This window comes from Chiloscyllium plagiosum, chromosome 1 (genome assembly GCF_004010195.1).
Source record: "Chiloscyllium plagiosum isolate BGI_BamShark_2017 chromosome 1, ASM401019v2, whole genome shotgun sequence".
Taxonomy (NCBI): domain Eukaryota; kingdom Metazoa; phylum Chordata; class Chondrichthyes; order Orectolobiformes; family Hemiscylliidae; genus Chiloscyllium; species Chiloscyllium plagiosum.
In genome coordinates, this window is record NC_057710.1 from 19428499 (window position 1) to 19452748 (window position 24250).

The 24250-nt window shown below is 39.7% G+C and overlaps 1 protein-coding gene across 1 annotated transcript in view; it reads right to left on the reverse strand.

Annotated features, from left to right (window-relative positions):
• ctnna2 (catenin (cadherin-associated protein), alpha 2) overlaps nt 1–24250 on the reverse strand; it is a 1205477-nt gene that overhangs the window by 707627 nt on the left and 473600 nt on the right. The gene's annotated exons all lie outside the window — the stretch shown is intronic.

Consider the following 24250-nt stretch of genomic DNA (forward strand, 5'->3'; position numbering starts at 1 on the left):
TAGTAAATTCTCCAACACCTCTCTACACTGAGATATCAGTTACATTCCCAGTTCCAGTTGCTACAATGAAATTGCAACATAACATGCCAGTGAAACAAAAAAGCACAAGAAATGTATTTCAAAATGGCTGCAATTTCATTCAAGTCTTGAAGTTGGAGCCTGTTTGGTTCCAATCTTTATAATATACTGCACCTGTACATTGGTTTTTCTGTTGTGATCTTTCAGCATTTCATTATTATTTTGCTTTAGTCATGAAAGTGATTTTTTTTTTCAAAGCATCACCCCCATCTCCTTCATCTTTAACTCCTTATTTATCCAACAGAATATTTAAAAGGACTTTCCATTTTTGAGTCCAACACCCCCACCACCTCTAATATTTTCTAATACTTTTGTTGCTGCTTTGGTTTCTTGGCTACCATCCTCTGTCCTCTAAATACTTCGATATGCCAATTCCACTACACTGTAGGAGATGGGAAGCTGCCAATTTTAAGAATTGCTTTTAGATAAACTTTGTTAGTTATGAAGGCTAAGTAGAACACCCGGATAAACATTGGTGGTTTTTGTTATCTTCACAAATTTAAACTGAGTCGGTTTACAAAAAATCTTCCACAAAATTAAACTAAAATTCCATGTCTCACAGACCAATTTAAATGAAAGTGTTGTGAAAGCTATCGATAATAAATCTCAATACCGGCATCTACTGGTGATTGCTTTCCTTGCCAGCATTCAAATATTCATTGGTAATTTACTTCCTCATTCTTTTCACTGTGCCACCTACATCTGTATTTCACTATCCATTATTCACATCAATGAATTGCACTACCATGTAAAGGCTGGCAAAGAATGCAGAAAAAATTAAATCTCACAAATGATCTAAATCTGTGATTATTAAGTCTTAATATCTTTTTTTAAAAAAACATAGCTTTGTACACATTAGGCTGTCAGAAAATTATGTCACATTTAATTTTTCTTAAAAATCAGTCTTATACACCCTTCCACTCCAACCCCACACACAATTTATTTGTTTTGCTGCTACAAAACATAGAGAATGACCATTGAAGCACAACCATCAGCAGAAGGTGAAATGGCGATGGACATGCACTTAAGAAATCTTCACTTTCAGTATACAATAGTAAATTTGTAGCTTCTTGCAAAGCTAATTTATTCAAGCATTGTAAACATTTATTTCTATACAATGATAGAATATAGAATTTGGTAAAGCAATTCACTTTGCAACGGAGAAGAAATTAGTTTCATCAGGGATATTTTCACCCTCTTGTGCTCGCCTTGAAGAAATAGCTGAACTCTCCAAGGGCAACCATAAACATTGCTATCACTTGCCACTGCAAGACCTGAAAATAGTGGTGACAGATGATTGAAACTGATCCATGCATTGTTTAACAAAGGTAGTTTCTTTTAAAAAACTGGAATATAAAACATGCAGCATGAAACCTAAAGAATATTATAAGTTTACTTTTGAACAGTTTTAATCCAACATAATTGAAAACAAAAGATCTGCAGTGGTGATGGAATCTACAAATTATAAATATTTTTTTCAATGCTTCAAGCTCAGTCTTTCAGGTCAGGAAAGTGTTGTAGCACAGCAAAAATTTATTTGATACAAACCAAAAATCTAGGAACTTAATGCTAAGTTCATTAGTAATGTAAGCTCTGAATCATGCCATATGATAATTGCACTTTTTAGTTTTCCCCCTTACAGGTCAGAAGATTTTTGGGTGTAATCTTTAATTTATTATTAATTTGTATAATCTCAAACAGCATTTTGAATAAAATGTCATTCAATTGTCCTTCAGTAGTGTCCAATAGTGCCCTTCAAATGGTCAGGGGATTGAAAGGAAGATAGCCAGTTCATGAGCTTCCCAGCAAACTCTCTGAATGACTTGCAATATCTGGTAGAGATGGTATGTGATGTGATTCTCACCATAGTTACATGGTCGACAGATTTGCCATCCATATGTCTGTGGACTCTCCAAATAAGGATCTCACTTAGTATCATTCTCCTGCCTTGGTTATAAAGTGTAACCCTGCAGATTGTTCCTTTTTTAAAAAAAATAACCTTCTAATTCCCTTTTGAATTCCTTTTGAAGTCCAATCCTTACAAATCTATCAGGAGGAATGGTTACATGAACAAGGTGCATAGGGCAATGAAATCTGTAATACTTAATTAAAAACTGTCACCACTTTAAAAATGAGGGATAAAATGACACCAAAATGGTTGTGCGCGCCTACTGGCCTCCTAAGACAGTATAATTTTATTCAAAATGCTGTTTGAGATTATCCAAATTAATAATAAATTAATACCAACCTACTTCATTGAATCATAAAACAGGATTGTGCAACGCAGTGATTGGATGACATGCCTTTTATAGGATTGATTCCCCCCCCTTCCAAAAAAAAATTCAGAACACAATCAGGAATTCAATCAAACAATCTATCGGTGACCTCAATACAAATACACAAGGTAAATGTGAACACAACTGAGAGCTTAGGTTATTTTGCATTCATTACTTTTCTCCCTAGAAACTCTGCCACTTTGCATTCCCTCTAGATACCGTTTAATCGTAGTGGCTGCATCGTTTGAACCTCTTATGTTTACAATATACTTCAGTTAAGTAAACTCCTATAATGCTACATGACAGGTAGCACTGCAAATAAAACAAAACACAAATATCCAGTCTCATTGCCAATGCTGTGTGGAAACTTAGCGCTCATCGGCAAACTGGGGTGGTTCTCTGAGCTATTAACTCATGCCTGCTCCCAACGCCATCTGTTACTATTTCCAAACAGTTATGGAAGTAAGTGGCAAAATTTCTGTATTTTTCAGCCAGGGCGTTCACCAGGATCTGATGCCGCACTGAAGTTTTGAATTACTGATCCGCGGGTTGCTGATTTGGCCTAATCAGCAGATTTTACAAGAATAGTTGCAGGCCCTTCACAAAATAACTTATCGTTTCAAATTATTTCTGTGTGGCCTGGAAAGATGTGAAAGCTCCTTATTCCAAAACAAAGTCATGACAGTTGGTCAGAGGAACAGCCACTGGAATGTCCCTGCTCCGACCGATAAGTTGCCGACGAGCTTCTGCTCGTAGATCACAAATCACATGCTAATGAAGTTAAAAACAAAAAAAGTTGGAAATACTCAGCATGTCACGCAGCATTCATTGCGACAGAAACAAAATTAATGTTTCAGGTTGATGACTTTTACTCAGAACCTGGTCAATCTTATTCCGTTTCTGTGCTTAATTCTTTCGACTTTCAGAAAAATTGAATGATTCAGTGGATCTTTGCTGGCTTTTGACGAATTTGTCAACAGATCGCTCTATCTCGGTATCAACCTAGCATTGGCTCTAGACTTTCTTATTCTGTTACCTTCATGTTTTTATTTTCAGCTCCCAGCATCCCATATTGACCTCTCTTCCCCAGGGTCTAATTCTAGACTAAGCTAATAACCGAAGAGAAATCGTTCATACTACTCCGAGTGAGACCAACTTTGATGCGTGGCTCGTTTACATCATAAGAGCAATGGCGCCACCTAGTGACTTCCTCTACTGACTGTATACACTAAGAAAAACTCGTATTTATAAACTATATATAGAATTTAAATAAATAATGAATAATTAATCATTTAAAACACTATATAATCTGCTGGCAAGTTAATGAGTTTCAGATCCTAATTTTATTAAACATTGCGTTCTCACAAATTATACAGTACTGAACTATCTCAATCGCCTAAAAAGTTAGTGAACCACAAAGGCTTGGATCACTATTAAAGGGGTCTGGACCTCTGCCCAATATCCACCAATTGTAAATAGTGATTTGAATCTACTTTGGTATCCTAGCAACCTAGCTGTTGTCATGACAATACAACCAATGTCCATAACAAAAGCTTCTTTCTTTTTTTGTTGATTATGGTCAATCTGTAAAGCTGTATCACATTCAGAAGTGCCGTACGTAAAAAAGAGAACAAATCAGAATCTTATTAAACAAGTGAGGAAAGTTGCAAATGCCATAAAAATGGGGCTTCAATGATCTTTGACTAAGAAATGCTTTGAATTTAATAGCCCTTTTATAAGTAGTTCGATGAAATAACATTGTTTTGTTGTGCCCGTTTATCCTGTAGAGTAGATCCAATAGCCTTGGTATGTAAAACATTCTCAGTACACAACTGTTCAGAATTCACCACTGTGACTTGAAAATAACTTTTCAGATGAGCAACTTTGGTGCATACAAAGTAAATATACTGTCATGTTTGCTTGAAGATGCCAGAAAAGCAGGGCCATCCTGTATACAGTAGATAGCTGATAGCTTAAACAATTTAAATCCAAAACAAACTGGCCCTTGTATCATCACCTGCATCCAGGTGTCACAGAGTCCATTCAGCAGACAATGCCACGAAGTGGGATTTCAGTGCTTCAGTGATGTCACATTATTTAGGGAATACAGAATGAGTATGTTACCGCATCGCAGATCTAACATGGTGTCAGCCAATGTTCCTGTCTGTGTTGGATGTGAAGGAAGGACCGACACCTGCGCAGAATTCTCTATATGGCAAACGTACAAGAGAAACTCAACAGTGTTGTTAACCTACGCACCTGATAAATGTCAAACAGGAAATCATGTATTAACAACACTGCTATTTTTGCCCCTTAATTATTGTTTCCTGTCTTTTAATAAAGAGATTATTTTGTTTAACTTTAAGCTGTCAAAAAAGTCTTTGTCTGCCTATTAGACTATGTATGCTAACAGGCCTTACAAAGATCGTATCAAGCTTTCTCATGCAAAATAAATACTTTTACCCCGATATTCTCTCTCTAACAGTTTCAATGCTTAGTCTCACAGTAACTATCGAAGATCGTTCTGAGTTACTGCCTCACGAAGGTGCTGGATATTAGTTTATGAAGCATGACCTGTGGACGTCAGTGTTTATTAATGATTTTTGAGATTTGCAAGTAAAATATTTGCCGATTTAAAAAGACAATGTTCTGCACTATATATATTTTAAAAATCTAAGAGACCTTTGCTGTATACTACAGGAACTTAAATTTACACAATGAAATTGAAACATTAATTGACCTCCAGATTATTCCAGTGTATGCATATTTTTAAATACTAATCTCATGTGTTGAAGTTTCCGCCCAATTCATAATGAGCAAGGCAGCACTGCGTTTTATAAGCAATTCTCTTTACATGGAGCACGACACATGCACATTGGGTAGAATGATTTTGAGGCTGTGAGAGTCTTGTCAGCAATATAGGCAAAAAAAAACTCGTCGCTTTTTCCAAGAAGACCTATCAACCACACACCAATAACGATGCCACTAGTGGGCAAGAACTCTTAGCTAAGGGTTCCGTGCAGAGAAAGCAGACCAGCAATCCCTGTGCTCCGTGCCATCATACAGGAGGCTGAGTGGTGCCGGAATAGCATCCCGGAATCTCAAGATGATACAGGAGCCAGGATTTGTGGAAAAAAGATTGTGGGGATGAGGTTCTTGGTTGGGGATCAGTGGGAAAAGGTGAAGGGAGTCCGAAGCAAGGGCGTGGGTGTACGATCGCTTTCCTGATGAAGGGCTTTTGCCCGAAACGTCGATTTCGCTGCTCCTTGGATGCTGCCTGAACTGCAGTGCTCTTCCAGCACCACTAATCCAGAATGCCTGTTATCCAGTTCTCATCTCCCCAAGCAAGGTGATACGCTGCCCATTGCAGGTTAACCTGCCAGGCACACTACACATCCCTCCCACTTCCAAGCTCACATTTCAACGAGAACAGGATTTTACTATTGACGGGGTTCAGAAAACTGGAACACATCCTTATGTTGGTATTTGAAATAGGATAATCTCTAAAGTGCCAGATATCGAGGGACACTTTTCTTTAAGATACAGGAAGTTTCAGAATAGGTTATTTTTGGCTTCTTACTGAGTAATGCCGATTTAATATTAGTTAAGAGTTAGCTAGTGAATAGTCGAAGAGTAGATGATAATCTGAACAGCACAATCAACAAAACATATTAGATTAGATTACTTACAGTGTGGAAACAGGCCCTTCGGCCCAACAAGTCCACACCGCCCCGCTGAATCGCAACCCACCCATACCCCTACATTTACCCCTTACCAAACACTACGGGCAATTTAGCGTGGCCAAGTCACCTGACCTGCACATCTTTGGACTGTGGGAGGAAACCGGAGCACCCGGAGGAAACCCACGCAGACACGGGGAGAATGTGCAAACTCCACACAGTCAGTCGCCTGAGGCGGGAATTGAACCCGGGTCTCTGGCACTGTGAGGCAGCAGTGCTAACCACTGTGCCACCGTGCCGCCCATATAAAAGAGCTTTACTCAAATCTTAAAATGTACAACATCATCAACGGTTTTACTCGCAGGCAAGAAAATAGGAAAGGAGTATATATAGGTATATAATGTTACTGTTCATTTTTTGTTATTTCATTTTATTATTATAAAAGAACATTGGACTTATGTGCTAATAATCTCAAATTTGATCCCTATCTTTGACTACAGACTTTATCCAAACACTTGCATTTGGGATGAGATCCTCGGAATGGCATTGATTAAACTATTCGAAATGCTATCCTCTGGTACTGAGTTAACTTTAGACTGTTGATAATATCATGACACTATCAATTCAACATTATTAAAACCAAAGATAGCCTAAATTCTTTAATAGAGATTTTATCACACAACAAAGTCAAAATAGGAATATTATTGGTTTGAGATTAGGTAGCCAAAAACTTGTCCAAAACCCATATTAGGTCAGTCAAAATAGGAACATCACAGAAGCATTTAATATATTCCCCAATTCCACATGTTTGAAAAAACCCTTCACTTGTCTGCAACAAGCAGGGTACTGACTATACCCAACAAAGCTTGAGTTTGCAAAACTTGCAACGTAACCAACAGTAGATGTGATTCCACAATTTGACAATTTACATTGTTAATCCTGATGGTGTAAAGAGTTCTGGTAATAATAAATTTAGGATTGTCAGTTGTGTTCACAGTATGGATCACTTACATGTGTTGGAAAGTGCATGTACTGTTATACAGGTCCTGTTCTTTATAGCCGGAAACATTGTACCTGTTTCAACTCACCAAAATAGATGACAACCATTCACTGGTTCATTTCTGTGGACAATACCTTGAATAATCAGAAACAACTTGCCCTGTTTAAAATTTAAACAAAGTCTGACAGTTAACTGTGAATCACCATTTACTGGTACATTCTCTTTGGCAATACCTCTGCTAATCAAAGTCCATTTACCAACCAATCGGTACTCTCCTCTCAAACAGAATAAATTTTGATTTCCTTGTTCAATTGGTACTCATGTAAATTGTCCTGTTGAGTGGCAAGATATGAGGCTTTTACAAAGTATTTTATGCAATGATCATGTTCTATACAATTAAATGTTTGAACAAAAAAATGCCACTGACTTTCTCGACCAACCTGCTGTGCATGGTGTTTAGACAATTCATCCACTACATGGAGACAAGGAAATGTCAGTGTACACAAATGCAGTGCTATTTTTTTCCCGAAAGGGAAAATTTTCATTGTCATTAATGTACAGCTAATTGCCATTGTTCTCTAATCTTATACTTAGCACCTGAGCTGCAATCACTGCACAAACTCTGACATTCTTCAGTCCCAATTTCATACCATTTAGCACGGTCTTCTGCACATTATGGTCTGAGTTAATCATGCATTTAGCACAAGATCATATTATACAGCTACTGATGCAATAACTTGAACTATCTTGACATTTCTACCAGCCTCTTCCCCAACAAGAAACAGCTTAAAGTGTTTCACAGAGGACAGAAAGAGCAACTAAGTATAAAAGAGAAAAAGAAAACTTGGAAAAAAAAGGCAGAAGTACTGTTCTAGTTTTCTAAATGTGGTTACATATGTGGAAAGAGTACCAGTTGTAGAGAAGGGTCAACAGAGAGTAGTGTTTGAAACATCTGGAAGTTCTACCACCAACAACAGAATGGAGAAAGGAACAAGATTAAAATTCAGGGATCAAAGTAATCTGCCAGAACAGAGGATTTGAGGACAGACTTTTCAGGAAAGGATGATAATAGTGGTTTTGAAAATGACAACAATGAAACATTTGTAATATCAGTTAGATCAAAAACAGGAAACAAAGTTGATTGGTTGTTAATTAGAGGAATCTGATTCTAATTCAAATGAGAGTGGCACGGTGGCACAGTGGTTAGCACTGCTGCCTCACAGCGCCGTAGACCAGGGTTCAATTCCCACCTCAGGCGATTCTCTGTGTGGAGTTTGCACGTTCTCCCCGTGTCTGCGTGGGTTTCCTCCGGGTGCTCCGGTTTCCTCCCACAGTCCAAAAATGTGCAGGTTAGGTGAATTGGCCAAGTTAAATTACCCGTAGTGTTAGGCGAAGGGGTAAATGTAGGGGAATGGGTCTCGGTGGGTTGCGAGTCGGTGTGGACTTGTTGGGCCGAAGGGCCTTTTTCCACACTGTAAGTAATCTAATCTAATCTATGAAAGAGATGTATGTTAAACTTCTGTCCCAACAAACATCCTCACAAATAAATTATTTTCTTTTATTTCCAATCTGTTCCTTGGTATCTTTCAAACAACCTATTGTATAACCTACCAAAGTCAACAGAATTAAATATAATAAAATTTTGAGTTAACCAGAATTTATACTTCCTTTTGAAGTTGCTGCCTTCACTTTTATTCATTGTGCCACGTGTCATTCCCAGATGGAAAGGCCACAATACAATCTGCTTCTTAATTTCTGCCAATTCTGCCCTATAGTTAAATGCTAGAAAAGTGCCAGGAGTTAGGTCTTCTTCTGCCAAATGTCTCCTGATAATTCAACAAAATAACATTATAGGGTGAATTTTATAGCATTCGTATTTGAAGGTTTTGGAGGAAACACATAATATTAAGTAAAAACTGAAAGAACTACAGTAAATCAGAAACAAAAACAGAAGTTGCTGCAAAAGCTCAGCAGGTCTGCCAGCATCTGTGAAGATAAATCAGAGTTAACGCTTCGGGTCCGATGACCCTTCCTCAGAACATAATGTTAAGTGGCGGCCGGCCTGACACATTCCCTTCTACCCCGTGCTTTCTCCAGAATACGGGGAGGGTGAGTCAAGCGTTAGGCATTCCCGTCTAGTTTAGATCTACTAAGGACAACTAACTGCTACTTAAGGGCCTCTGCCTAAATTTTCTGTCTGCTGGGGAAGATAAGAGAGAATGCATGCAGCTTGACAGCTTTCACTGCTTTTATTTATCCTTTCCATGGACTCTAAAACCCAACCATTACTTCCCCTCACAGTGCACTATTAGGCAGGCTCTTCCAAAATCCTGAGCTCCAGGATTGATACCATTTTATCTTCGAGGATGGGCTATCGACCCAGAAGTGACCATTGCTAATCTGGTCCCATGACCTTCACCCCGGTGACGGTCAAATTTGCATGGTCATTCATAAGGCCCATTGCATTGTCATCAATTCACTGATTCTCAATTATCTTACACCATCAATCTTTCAGTTAGCACTTTAATCTAAGGACCTGTTTGCTTGTTTTGGCTGAAGTAGTAGAACTTGTCTTCCTATACCTCACATTCAAGGTACCAATTTGGCCAGATGAGGATGACAGATAATTGTTAACTACTTAATTGTTTTGGCCAAGACACCAGGGAAGAAAGCATGGAATAGAAATTTTGGCAAAAATTATGATTAATGTACAATGCACACATACGAAACCCACTCTGTGCTATCTTACTTATAAAAAGCAGAGTAGGAAACTTTATATATTATTCATATTAGAATAGTATCAATCAGTGCATTCACTGCAGCTATCAATGTTAAAACATATACAAATGCAAAATATTGAAAGTACTATAAATTTAGAATAAATAAATGAAAATGCTGCAACTACTCTGTAGGTCAGGCTGTATCTGTGGAGAAGAAACAATTAGCTTTTCAGGGAAGATGCAGCCTTTCCTACTAGTGTTTACACCACTTTCTATTTTTGCTTATTATAAATGTTGAAACACACATGTCTTAAAGATATGAAGGCCAGTTCAAAGTCTGAGTTTATTGGTTTGCAACTAAGCAAAATATTTCATCACATTCTATGGGAGGATATTTATCAATGTTTCTTCCTCATTATTCATTTGTTCAAACATAGAAACAGAAATATCGTTACAAAAAAACAGTAATAAATCAGAATTCCCTCCAGCCTGTTTCTATTACTGATTAATCATGTTTTATTCCGTAATAAATCAGTATGTGATTACATTACGTGAGGGGGTGTTTCAAGCGACAAGAACAATACATTTCTCTTGAAGACTTCTGTTCCCCGAGTGATGCACTTACACCCTTCGGTCATTGTTAATCAAAATTTAATTTTGGGCTCAAAATAATTTGTGTTATATTTTCTGGACAATATTGAAGTACTAAGAAAGTCTACTGCACAGCTCACTGTGAGCTTGACAACATGTTCAAATATAATTTTCATTGTACGTTTAGTTGCCTTTATTGCACAGATATACATGTTGAGCATGAAAGCAAACTCCTAATCCCACCATCTTTAAACTCATTCCATAACTAAAACATTCTGCATGGGAGGTGCACAGAAGTCTAGACTAGCACCATTTTGATTTATATGAATAGTATTCATTTTTTTTTAAATTAAAAGAGGGTATGACTGTGTTACTTGTTAAGGCTACAATTTATACGCTTATGGAATAAATACACAATTCTATCATTGTACTCAATCACAGCAACAAGTTTAAACTACCTTAAATGCAAGTAATAAAAGTATGTAATATTGGTTAGCTGTGCACTGAATTATTCTACCCCTCACAATATGTAGTGGAGAGAGGTATATAATAGTTTGCAGCATCTATTGGGGTCACGTAGTTCAGTTGGTTGGACAACGAGTCTCTGATGGAGAGTAATGCCAACAGCACAAGTTAAATTCTTCTAACAGGCGAAGTCACCGTGAAGGTCTTGCTTTCTTAAATTTTGCCCCTTGCTTGAGGCATAGTGATCATCAGGTTAAACTCACTATCATTTGTCACTGATGAGAGTGTGGGATGAGAGCAACTTTATCTTTGCAGAAAACACCTTCACTCCAAAGTACAATATGAAAAAAAAAATCAGGTTGTTTCATTGAAAGGTGAGTTTTTAAAAGAAAACTTGAATACAGAACAATGTTCCCAACTGCACAATTCTTCAACAAAAACATAATTGAAGTGTCATGGAGATATGGGGAAACATCTTCAGCCAAAGAGTGGTGAATCTAGGGAATTCACTGCCACAGAATACTGTGGAGGCCAGGTCATTGAGTATATTTAAAACAGAGATAGATAGGCCCTTGACTGTCAAGAGGATCAAAAGTTATGGTGAGAAAGCGGGAGAATGGGGTTGAGAAACTTAGCAGCCATGATTGAATGCCAGAGCAGATTTGATGGGATGAATGGCCTAATTTCTGCTTGTATGTCTTATGGTCTAACATATTCTGCAACAGTTTTATTCTGACAGTTATTGTTGCTGTACGTGTGCGGCACAGTGGTTAGCACTGGTGCCTCACAGCGCCAGAGACCCAGGTTCAATTCCCGCCTCAGGTGACTGACTGTGTAGAGTTTGCACATTCTCCCCGTGTCTGCGCGGGTTTCCTCCGGGTGCTCCGGTTTCCTCCCACAGTCCAAAAATGTGCAGGGTAGGTGAATTAGCCATGCTAAATTGCCCGCAGTATTAGGTGAAGGGGTAAATGTAGGGGAATGGATCTGGGTGAGTTGTGCTTCGGCAGGTCAGTGTGGACTTGTTGGTCCGAAGGGTCTGTTTCCACACTGTACGTAATATAATATAATCTTACTATGGATTTCCAGTACTTACATCCACTATAATTGTCGGAACCGTTTCACTATCTGTGTATATGTCAATTTTGAAGATACACTACCTTCACAATAAACAACAGTAAAGAACAGGAGGACCAAAAATTGCATAAAGGTTCCCCATTCTCAAATTCAATATCAAACTCTCTTTGAGAGATCGAGGTTATGGCTTCTGCTTTGTGGTTGCAACCTGTTTTCAGAAGAAGAACCATCAACAGGCTGGGGATAGGTTGTGATCACCACTAACAGTACTAGAAATGCCCACATTAGTTTCAGTTATTAATTTCAGTGTAATGGGAAAAATATACCTACCTGAAGCCATTCAAAGACAGTCTGAAGTTGGAAATTGTGAATGCATACTGTTGGTTACAAATTCTGGGTCAGAGGATTGACAGAAGGAGGAATATCTATGTTCCCCATGGCAGAAGGAATATTACCTGAAATTCTGCCTGGAACATATAGGGAGAGGAGATGAGTGCCAGAAATATCACAAACACTTGTAGGATTATACAGCAGATGATGCCAGATTATGCAGATCTTCTCACTCTCATCCAATCATTGTGGCACAGTTCACTTTACATTCTTCTGATGCCACTGTACCACTCTGAGCTTGCTGATATCCACATTATTGATTAGGTTAGATTCCCTACAGTGTGGAACCAGCCCCTTCAGCCCAACAAGTCCACACCGACCCTCCGAAGAGCAACCCACCCAGACCCATTCCCCTACATTTACCCGTGACTAATGCACCTAACACTATGGGCAATTTAGCATGGCCAATTCACCTTAACTGCACATCTTTGGACTGTGGGAGGAAACCAGAGCACTCAGAGGAAACCCACGCAGACACTGGTAAAATGTGCAAACTCCACACAAACAGTTGCCTGAGGCAGGAATTGAACCCAGGTCCCTGGTGCTGTGAGGCAGCAGTGCTAACCACTGAGCCAATTATTATTTTGTTCAATTCTTGTACTATCATGGGCAGCACAGTGGCTCCAAGGTTAGTACTGCTGCCTCAAAGTGCCAGGGACCTGGATTCAATTCCCACCTCGGGTGACTGCCTGTGTAGAGTTTGCACATTCTCTCTGTGTCTGTGTGGGTTTCCTCCAGGTGCTCTGGTTTCCTCCCACAATCCAAAGATGTGCAGGCCAAGTGAATTGGTCATGCTAAATTGCCCATAGTGTTAGGTACATTAGTCATGGGTAAATATAGTATAGGGAAATGAGTCTGGATGGGTCACACTTTCGGAGGGTTAGTGTGGACTTGTGCCAAATGTTTCCATACTAGAGGGTATCTAATCATTTGAAAATTATTCATACTAATCAATCCTAGCATGCACATCCTTATAACATTTCACTAGGCTAAAATTCCTTTTATACATGCAGGGCAGGATTAAAAAAAACACATTTATATAGCTCCATTACTATGGGAAAATATCCAAAGCACTTCAGAGAAGCATTATTGGACAAAACATTTTACCCAGACAAGGGAGGAGCGGTAAAGACAGATGAACAAGAGCTTGGTCAAACAGGTAGGTTTTAAGGGAAAAAAAGTGAAGAGCTATGAATGCTAGAAATCAGAAACATAAAAAGAAACTGCAGGAAAAACTCAACATGTCAGACTCCACTTATCTAAGTCTACAAAGCCTAAGGAAAGGAATAAACCTGGATGGACCACCTGGCATCGACCTTGGGATTGGAAACCAGAGTGGTAAACCTAGTCTAATTAAAACTACAAAGTCCTCCTTCTCAACAAGTGGGGGTGAGTTTTAAAATTGGTACATCTGCCCCACAAACAAGTCAGCCAACATCCTGAAACAGTTATACAGTCATAATCATAACTCAAAGTTTGTGAGAAGATTTGTAGCTCGGGTGCTTGTTGTGGTTGTGTTCGCCGAACTGCAGACGTTTCGTCCCCTGTCTAGGTGACATCCTCAGTGCTTGGGAGCCTCCTGTGAAGCGCTTCTGTGATCTTTCCTCCAGCATTTGTAGTGGTTTGAATCTGCCACTTCCGGTTGTCAGTTCCAGCTGTCCGTTGCAGTGGTCAGTATATTGGGTCCAGGTCGATGTGCTTATTGATTGAATCTGTGATTATTGATTGAATGGTATTGATTGATATGGCACTCATCCATAGATTCAATCAATAAGCACATCGACCTGAACCCAATGCATCGACCACTGCAGCGGACAGCTGGAAACTGACAACTGGAAGCGGCAGATTCAAACCACTACAAATGCCGGAGGAAAGATCACAGAAGCGCTTCACAGGAGGCTCCCAAGCACTGAGGATGTCACCTAGACAGGGGACGAAACGTCTGCAACACAAATTCCCAGCTCGGTGAATACAACCACAATAATCATAACTTACAGGCAGTGTTCCAGATATCCTAATCACTATCCAAGGGAATGTGCAGTCCCAATGGCAGGATAGACTTAGCAGAGGTAGCAGCACAGTGTTATACAGTCAGGATAAAGATAGTCTGTGAATCATCAGCATGGACTCCACACCTCATGAAATCTCATGGACTAAGGTTAACAAGGGTGAAAGTACCTTCTTCTGATTACTACTCACCAAACAGAAACTAGTTCAGACCAGTCATGCAGACAGAGTGTGGGGTAAGTCACATTAACGATGATAATTGTGAGGTAATATTCAGTGACAACAACCAGCAGCAAGACAATGAAGTCAAACAAGTGCAACACGTACCTTATTCTCCATCCTGTTGTGGAATCATTTAAAGCATGAAACACTATTGGTAGCATGCTGCACAGTGTAACAAAACAGCTTGATATTAGCCTGTACACTTTATGAGTGTGCACACCCAGCCAGATGTTTCATTGGCCAGACAGTCGAGATTCCATCATTAATGGGATGTGCACATCAGGATCCTGTGGTATCATCAATGTAGCACACAACAAAGGTGAGTAGTGAATGAGGTTGATTAACTACAGAATCCCTACAGTGTGGAAGCAATCCATTCTGCCCATTGAGTAACACACCAACCCTTTTAAGGTCATCCCACCTGGATCCACCCATCCCTCCCCCCCATCCTATCCAAATAACCCTACATTTCTCCTGGCTAATTCACCCAAACTACACATCTTTGGACTGTGGGAGGAAGACAGGGCACCAACAGGAAACCCACACTGACAGTTGCCTGTGGCAAAACTGTTAATTAACCATGCTAAATAAATTTTCTTAGAACCCTCCAAAACTGACTTCATCATAGAGGACAGAGGGTAGCGGTGGAAGGATGTTTTTTCAGAATGGAAACTAGTGGTGTTCCACAGGGATCAGTCTTAGGTCCTCTGTTGGTTGTAGTATATAAATGATCTGGAGGAAATGTGGATGGACTGATTGGTAAGTTTGCAGATGGCACAGTGGAGTTGCTGATAGTGCCAACAATTTTGAAAGGAAACAACAGGATATAGATAGATTGGCTACTTGGACACAGAAATGGGAGATGGAGTTTAATCCAGACAAATCACCACGTATTTCCTACATTCTATACCTTCCATGTCCTTCTCCACAGTAAACACTGATACAAAAGACTCATTTATTATCTCCCCCTCTCCTGCGTTTCCACACAAAGGCTGCCTTGCTGATCTTTGAGGGGCCCTATTCTCTTCCTATTACCCTTTTATCCTTAATGTATTTGTAAAATTTGGAATCTCTTTAACTCTATTTGCCAAAGCTATCTCATGTCCCCTTTTTGCCCTCCTGATTTCTCTCTTGAGTAAATGCAGTTTAATATATCAGTCCTACCTTGTTCTCTGCTTTGTCCTGCCTGCCCTGACTGTTTGACTCGTTTTTTCTCCTCAACTGTACCAGTCTCAGATTGATCTCTTTCCTCAGTATCCCCCTGGGTCTCACCCCTCCACCTTATACTTTAAATCCTCCTGAGCAGCTCTAGCAAATCTCCCTGCCAACATATTAGTCCCCTTCCAATTCAGGTGCAATCTGTCCTTCTTGTACGGGTCACTTCTATCCCAGAAGAGATTCCAAAGATCCAAAAATTTGAATCCTTCTCCCATACACCAGCTCCTCAGACATGCATTCATCTGCACTATCCTCTTATTCCTACCCTCACAAGCTTGCAGCACCAAGAGTAATCCAGATATTACTACTCTTGAGGATCGCCTTTTTAAATTCCTGCCTAACGCTCTATATTGTCCTGTCAGAATCTCATCCTTTTGCCTTCCTACGTCATTGGTTCCAATGTGTACAATGACCTCCTGCTGGTCGCTCTCCCCCTTGAGAACATTCTGCACCCTCTCTGAGACATCCTTGATCCTGGCGCCAGGGAGGCAACACACCATTCTGATTTTTTGCTGCTGGCCATAGAAACGTCTATCTGTGCCTCGGACTAGAGAGTCTCCTAACACAATTGATCTCTTGGAACTCGACGTACCCCTCATTGCATTACAGCCAGTGTCGATACCAGAAACCTGGATGTTTGTGCTACATTCCCCTGAGAAACCATTTCCACAATAGCGTATTGGTTTGAAATGGAAATAGTCACAGAAGACTGTGGTGGTAGAAGCAGAGTCATGAGGGACACTGAAGCGACTGCTGGACATGCACATGGACAACAGTGAATTGAGGGGTACGTAGGTTAGGTTATTTTATTTTAGGTTAGGAATAATCCTTGGCACAACAGGCTGAAGGGCCTGTTCTGTGCTGTACTTTTCTATGTTCTATATTACAACAGGATCTTGATCAGATGGGCCAATCAACTGGCAGATGGAGTTTAATTTTGATAAATATGAGGTGCTACATTTTGGGAAAGCAAATCTTAGCAGGACTTCTACACTTAATGGTATGGTCCTAGGGAGTTTTGCTGAACAGAGAGACCTTGGAGTGCAGGTTCATAGCTCCTTGAAAGTGGAGTCGCAAGTAGATAGGATAGTGAAGGTGGTGCTTGGTATGCTTTTCTTTATTGGTCAGAGTATTGAGTACACCAATTGGGAGGTCATGTTGTGGCTGTACAAGACATTGGTTAGGCCACTTTTGGAATATTGAGTGCTAATCTGGTCTCCTTCCTATTAGAAGGATATTGTGAAACTTGAAAGGGTTCAGAAAAGATTTACAAGGATGTTGCCATGGTTGGAGGATTTGAGTTATAGGGAGAGGTTGAATAGGCTGGGGCTGTTTTCCCTGGAGCACCAGAGGCTGAGGCGTGACCTTATAGAGGTTTATAAAATCATCAGGGGCATGGATAGGATAAATAGACAAAGTCTCTTCTCAGGGTTGGGGGAATCCAGTACTAGAGGGCATAGGTTTAGGGTCAGAAGGGAAAGATATAAAAGAGACCTAAGGGACATTTTTTTCATGCAGAGGGTGGATCGTGTATGGAATGAGCTGCAATAGGAAGTGGTGGAGGCTAGTACGATTGAAACATTTAAAAGGCATCTGGATGGGTATATGAATAGGAAGGTTTTAGAGGGATGTGGACCGGGTGCTGGCAGATGGGACTGGATTGATTTGGACAAGGACGAGTTGGACCGAAGGGTCTGTTTCTGTACTGTACATCTCTATGACTCTGTGACTCTAAATGCGATGCATGTTGGAGGATCAAATTTAGGTATGAATTATAGCATAAATGGCAGAACCCTTCGGAACATTAACATACAGATGGAGCTGGGCATGCAGGTCCACAGTTCCCTAAAAAGTGGCAATATAGGTGGCCAAGGTGATTAAGAAAGTATATGGCATGCTTGCCTTCGTCAGCCCGGGCATGAAGTACAAGAGTTTGCAAACCATGTCGCAGATATATTAGGTTCAGGTAGGGCATGATGATTGGCCTAGGCTTGGACGACTGAAGGGTCAAGAGTATGTTACTAGAAAAGCACAGCAGGTCTGGCAGCATCCAAGGAGCAGAAGACTTAACGTTTCGGGACAGAGTAATTCATCAGGATGACTGAAGGGCTTATTACTGTGCTATACTTTTTTGTTCTTTGTTCTTGGCAAGGCCAGCAATTACATGGGAACAATACTTGCAATTTCTCCTCCAAGCCACTCACCATCCTGACTTGAAAATATTTTGCCATTCTTTGCCTGTCGCTGGGTCAAATCCTGGAATTCCCACCCTCAAACCCTCAAAAGGTGGACTGCAGCAATTCAAGAAGGCAGCTCAAACCACCTTCTTAAAGACAAGTATGGACAGGCAATACACACTGGCCAGCCTGCGACACACACGTCATGAGTGAATGAAACAAACTGAAAAAAATGTTTAGGAAATTAACGTTTCCACTAGGCAATTCCTCAACAGGTGAAAGTCTCCACTTAAATTAGAGGCTTTAAAGGGTTCTGGCAAAATTAATTAAGATAGGCATTCATGGAAACTTAATACTATTAGATACAGAGTTTAACTCCAGAGTAACTACTTATCAGACCCATACCTGACTCACACACTCCCCTAGACCTCTATGTCCACCCCCCAATCCTGACCTGCTACCTCTCCCCAGCTCTGGGATCTGCCACAATCCGCCTTGCATCCAACACCTCTTCCCCATGTACACTGGACCTAACCCAATACTCTTTCCCCCTTCAGAGCTGACCCAACTGCCCACCAGCCAGACCAGACCCAAAACTAAAATGACACCAAACACGAGAGCAGACCAGACCTAAAACTCACCACTACACTCCAGCATCTGCAGTACTCACTTACACCTTGCGTTTCAGTCAGGCATATGTGGGTAATCAGACACATCTTCATGCAATGAATCTACTATCCTTAAGTCAGGTTGCATTTTTACCTCAAGGTGAATCTACAACTGATGGCACCCTGCTTTACCATCATATAGCCTCATAGAATGAAAAGCAGAAAACAAGCTTTTTCTATTTGGTATATTATGCAATCCATCATTTTTTACCTACTTTCACTCTATGCCATGGGGTCGTATGATGGCTCAGTGGTTAGCACTGTTGTCTCAGTGCCAGGGACCCAGATTCGATTCCCACCTCAGACAACTGTCTGTGTGGAGTTTGCACATTCTGCCCGTGTCTGCGTGGATTTCCTCCAGGTGCTCTGATTTCCTCCCATAATCCAAAGATGTGCAGGTCAGGTGAATTGGTCATGCTAAATTGCCCATAGTGTTAGGTGCATTAGTCAGGGGTAAATATAGGGTAGGGGAATGGGTCTGGGTGGGTTACTCTTCAGAGAGTCGGTGTGGACTTATGGGGCCAAATGGCCAGTTTCCATACTGTAGGGAATCTAATCTAATTTAATCACTCATACATTCTTTAGCTAAAATTATAACATAAGACCAATAAAAGCATCAGTAACTCTTCAGATCCTTAAAGCAGTATTAGAGTATTTGCGTTTTATGTCCTTTTATTTTTCTCTATTCAAACCATTGAGAAAGATAAATGCATCAGCTTCCTTGTAACTCATTCGATTCAAATTGATAAAACAGCCTGAATTAATATAGTGGGAGATAGTGGGAGACTCACTAAAGATAGATGGGAAGTATAGGTGTCATCCATGCTAGATTATTAAAAACTGTTAATGGGAAAGAAGGAAGTAGAAACTTTTATGAAAAAGAAAACCTGAAAGAATTGTGGATGCTGGAAATGTGAAATAGAAACAGAAATTGCTGGAAAACCTCAGCAGGTCTGGTAGTATCTGTGGCGAGGAATGAGACTTACTATTTTCAGTCCACTGACTCTTCTTCAGAACCCTGGATCTGCACCCTGATTTCTCTCCATAGATGCTGCCAAGTCTGCTGAGATTTTCCAGCAATTTCTATTCTTGTATCAGAAACATTTATGGTGTTGGAAAACAGGAGAGAAAGCATCAGATTACTTTGCAATTACCTTACCGAGGTTGTTGAATAAGCTATTGGTGGAATCCAAAAGGCCTTATAGCACAGTGGTAAGGACCTGACATCTGGACTAAAGCTTCTTGGTTCAAGTCCCATGTCAAGGTGCAATTGTTAATGTAAGTTTTGTTAGAATGCACACAAAGAAATTTAGAAAACCCTTTTGAGGCACTCAGAACCTTTGCTTCCCACAACACAACTGTGACAGAGCTATTGCTGATATCACAACTTTCAAATAGTTTTTTGAAGCTGTTCTAACACTGCACTGCAAGCAGAAAATAAGCTGAGAATGTAAAGTTTGCATTTTATGTGAAATGAGGGAATATTTTAATTTGGGGAACATTTTAATGTAGTTCTCAGATTCAGTCATATCTGAAAACCTAATGTCTTTTCTTGACACAGGTGAAGGTTTCACTGTAATGTACTGTTCAGATGATAATATATGAATGAACAATGTACAAACAAGCGCTGAGTATATCCAAGAATAGTATTCTATCTTTTCAAAACTCACAAAAATACCTCCAATATTTTTACTGGAATAGACAGGGGGCAGAATCTCCTAAAACTAACCTTCACACCGTGAAGAATAGGCAGCAGGAGGTGCGTGAGAATACCAGCACTGCAAAGTTCCCCTCAAAGTAACAGGTGTACTATTCTCTGAAAGTGGAGTCACAGGTAGACACAGACATACACTTTTATAAGATTCCCCCCCTCAGCCCACTGTGCTGTAAAGCATAAAGTCCTAGCTTGCCCAATCTCTCTCTATAACTCAGAATGTTGAGTCTTGGCAACATCCTTGTAAATTTCTTCTGCACTTTTTCCAGTTTAATAACATCCTTCCTACAGCAAGGTGATGAAAACTAAACACATTACTCCAAGTGCAATCTCACTAATGTCCTGTACAACTGTAACATAACTTCCCAACTTCAATACTCAATGCCCTGACTGATGCAGGCCAGTGTGCCAAAAGCCACTTTCAGAGAACTGTGCACCTGCTACTTGTAATTGTACCCGCATCCACCATTTTCTCTGGAAGTTCATTATCTGGAACAAATTACTACCAAACGATTATTTATTTTTATCTGTCACTGATAAACATTTAATGAGACTAAGTTAAATCATCCGCGCATCACAGTTATTATAGTATATGTAACTGCCATAAAAAAGTCTTTTGTTAAGATCTTCAAGCTTCTTTCTCAAATTTGATATTATCTCACAAAGCTAATTATAGAAACCACCAAAACAGATCATCAGAATAAATTACTACAGAGATTAGGTTGCAGTAATAAGAAAATAAGGAAAACAATAACGGATTTGTAAAATGATTTACCTTAATCTTCAGAAGGAACTAACTATTTGAGATAGTATTCCTTAGAACAATACTGAAGGAATGAGAACACAGGAAACATGAACAAAATGCTATCGAGCCTACTCCACCATTTAATATGATCATGCCCATCTTGAGCACATTTTCACTGCCTGCTCCCCATATCCATCGATCCTATGCTAGACCAAAAATCTGTCTAACTCAGATTAAATATATTCAAAGATTGCACATCCACTGTGCATTTGGATAGAGAATTCCAAACATCCACAGCATTTCCAGTTCAAATAATTGATCATCTCAATCCCAAATAAAAAAAATAAAGAAAATTTATAGCCCATGAACAGGCCCTTCGGTCCTCCAAGCCTGAGCCAACCCAAATCCACTGTCTAAACCTCTCGCCCAATTCTTAAGCATCTGTATACCTCTGCTCCCCACCTACTCATGCATCTGTCCCGATGCATCTTAAATGAATCTACCATGCTGCCTCTACTACCTCTGCTGGCAACGCGTTCCAGGCAACTATCACCCTCTGTATAAAGTACTTTCCATGTGTATCTCCCTTAAACTTTTCACCTCTCATCATGAACGCATGACCTCTCAGTATTGAATCCCTCACCCTGGGAAAAAGCTTATCTCTATCCACCCTGTCTATGGCCTTCATGGTTTTGTGGACCTCAATAAAGTCCCTCCTCAATCTCCTTTTTTCTAATGAAAACAATCCTAACCTACTCAATTGTACTCTTCATAGCAGCACCTTCCATACCAGGCAATATTCTCGAATACCTTCTCTGCATCCTCTTCAAAGTGTCCACCGCCTTTTGGTAATGTGGCAACCGAAACTGTACACAGTATTCTAATTACAGCCAAACCAAAATCTTGTACAATTTTAAGATGACCTACCATCTCTTATACTCAATACCCCGTCCGATGAATGCAAGCATACCACTCTATCTACCTGTGCAGCAACCTTCAGGGTACAATGGACCTGAACTCCCAGCTCTCTTTGCTCATCAACTTTACCTAAGGCTTTTCTGTTTACAGTATAATTAGCTCTAGATTCATCACCTCACATTTGCCTGGATTGAACTCCATCTGCCACTTCTCCGCCCACCTTACCAGGTCTCTCTATATTTTCCTGTATTCTTTGACAGTCCCCTATGCTTTCTGCTACTCTACCAATCTTCATATTATCTGCAAATGATTGGCCCTTTAACCTGAAACTGTGTCCCAGTGTCCTAGACACTTTTGTTTCATTCTCCCATAGGCGTCGCTGACTGGCTAGCATTTATTGCCTGTCCTTGAGAGGTGATGGTGAACTGCTGTCTTGAACTAATGTAGCCCATGTGTTGTCAGTAGATTCCTCAATGGGGGAAGGGGGGTACATTGTCTCAATTCCTACTGTCAAGCCCCTTAATTGTCTTGCATGTTTCAATAAGATCATTCTTGTATTCTTCTGAACACCACAGAAAATAAACCCATTTAGTCTTTCATTATGAGAGAACACTCTTTCATCAATGATACTCGATGGGCCGAATGGCCTTACTTCCGCTCCTATGTCTTAAGGTCTTATATATCTAATGAATGATTGCTGAATTTGATTTTTTTAATCTTTCATTCTTTATTATTTGTCTGCACATATTTGTTCAATTTTCTTTAGAATGTTCTGCTTGACTTCATTTCAATCACAAGTTGCATATTCCATATTGCAATGACCCCTTGCATGGAAATAATTTTTCAACCCTATTGATACAAATTCTAAATTTACATTCCTTGTTAAGTATGTATCAACTAATGGAAGTAATCTTTCACTGTTTTCTCTTTTTACACGTTAGTACTTTTTAAAACATTTTGCAACACACTCTGGATTAATTTCAATCATTTTTCAGGATGCTAATAATAAAAATGTACAATTATTATTCTGTATGGTATGCATTCTGGTACTCCAAACTTCAATCAATGTATCATTGTAGACAACATTAAATAGTCTGTACTTGTGCAATTTATACAGATTTCAGGGCAGAAAAAGGTCATGCACATACTGATTCCTAGTAGCAGTGTTCTAATCCACTCTCAGTACCACACACTTTACTTGCAATCTTTTTTTAAAAATTGCTTTTTACGAAGATTTATCTATTTCCTTTTTATGTACATTGAAGACAGAGGTTCATAGATTTATGGACACTTTGGGATAGGGAAATAGGTCAGAACAGAGGAGTTGATGTTGGAGATCTGATTTAATGGTGGAGTAGACTTGATAACCAACTCCAGATACTATTTCTTATATTCTTAAACAATTTTAGACTTTGCATTAATAGCTACTTGTGTTAAAATATTACATGTACTAATATGGGATGTACACAAAGTACACAAAGAAAAAGACATATTTCATGGTAAGGAATCATGTAATCAAAACACTTTTTATCATCAATAGTGAATGCATATGTTTTCAGGCTACCTAAATTATTCAACTTCAGGGGGGTAGAAATAGTACTTTTCCCTTTGTTTACCTTTAGTAATTGTCAAGAATATAGACCAATGTATTTTCAGCAAATCCCCAAAGTGGCCTCAACTCAATGAATGGAATATAAAATAAACTCCAAACTGAACACAAAATATGATCTTGCTGGATTGCATGCAAGGCAAGGAAAGACAATGACATTGCTTTATAAACTGCTTTCCAGTATGATCCAAACTTAACCCAATGGCACCTTCTCAAGGCCAACTAAGTTGGCCAACATATGTTGAACTTGCCATGTCCTATGAAAGAACCTATTAAAAATATTTTGAAAATTAACATCACCCTGAATATCAAAATTGAAACTACATAAATGATTTGGATGCGAGCATAACAGTTACAGTTAGTAAGTTTGCAGATGACACCAAAATTGGAGGTGTAGTGGACAGCGAAGAGGGTTACCTCAGATTACAACAGGATCTGGACCAGATGGGCCAATGGGCTGAGAAGTGGCAGATTGAGTTTAATTCAGATAAATGCAAGGTGCTGCATTTTGGGAAAGCAAATATTAGTGGGACTTATACACTTAATGGTAAGGTCCTACGGAGTGTTGCTGAACAAAGAAACCTTGGAGTGCAGGTTCATAGCTCCTTGAAAGTGGAGTTGCAGGTAGATAGGATAGTGAAGGCGGCGTTTGATATGCCTGCCTTTATTGGTCAGAGTATTGAGTACAGGAGTTGGGA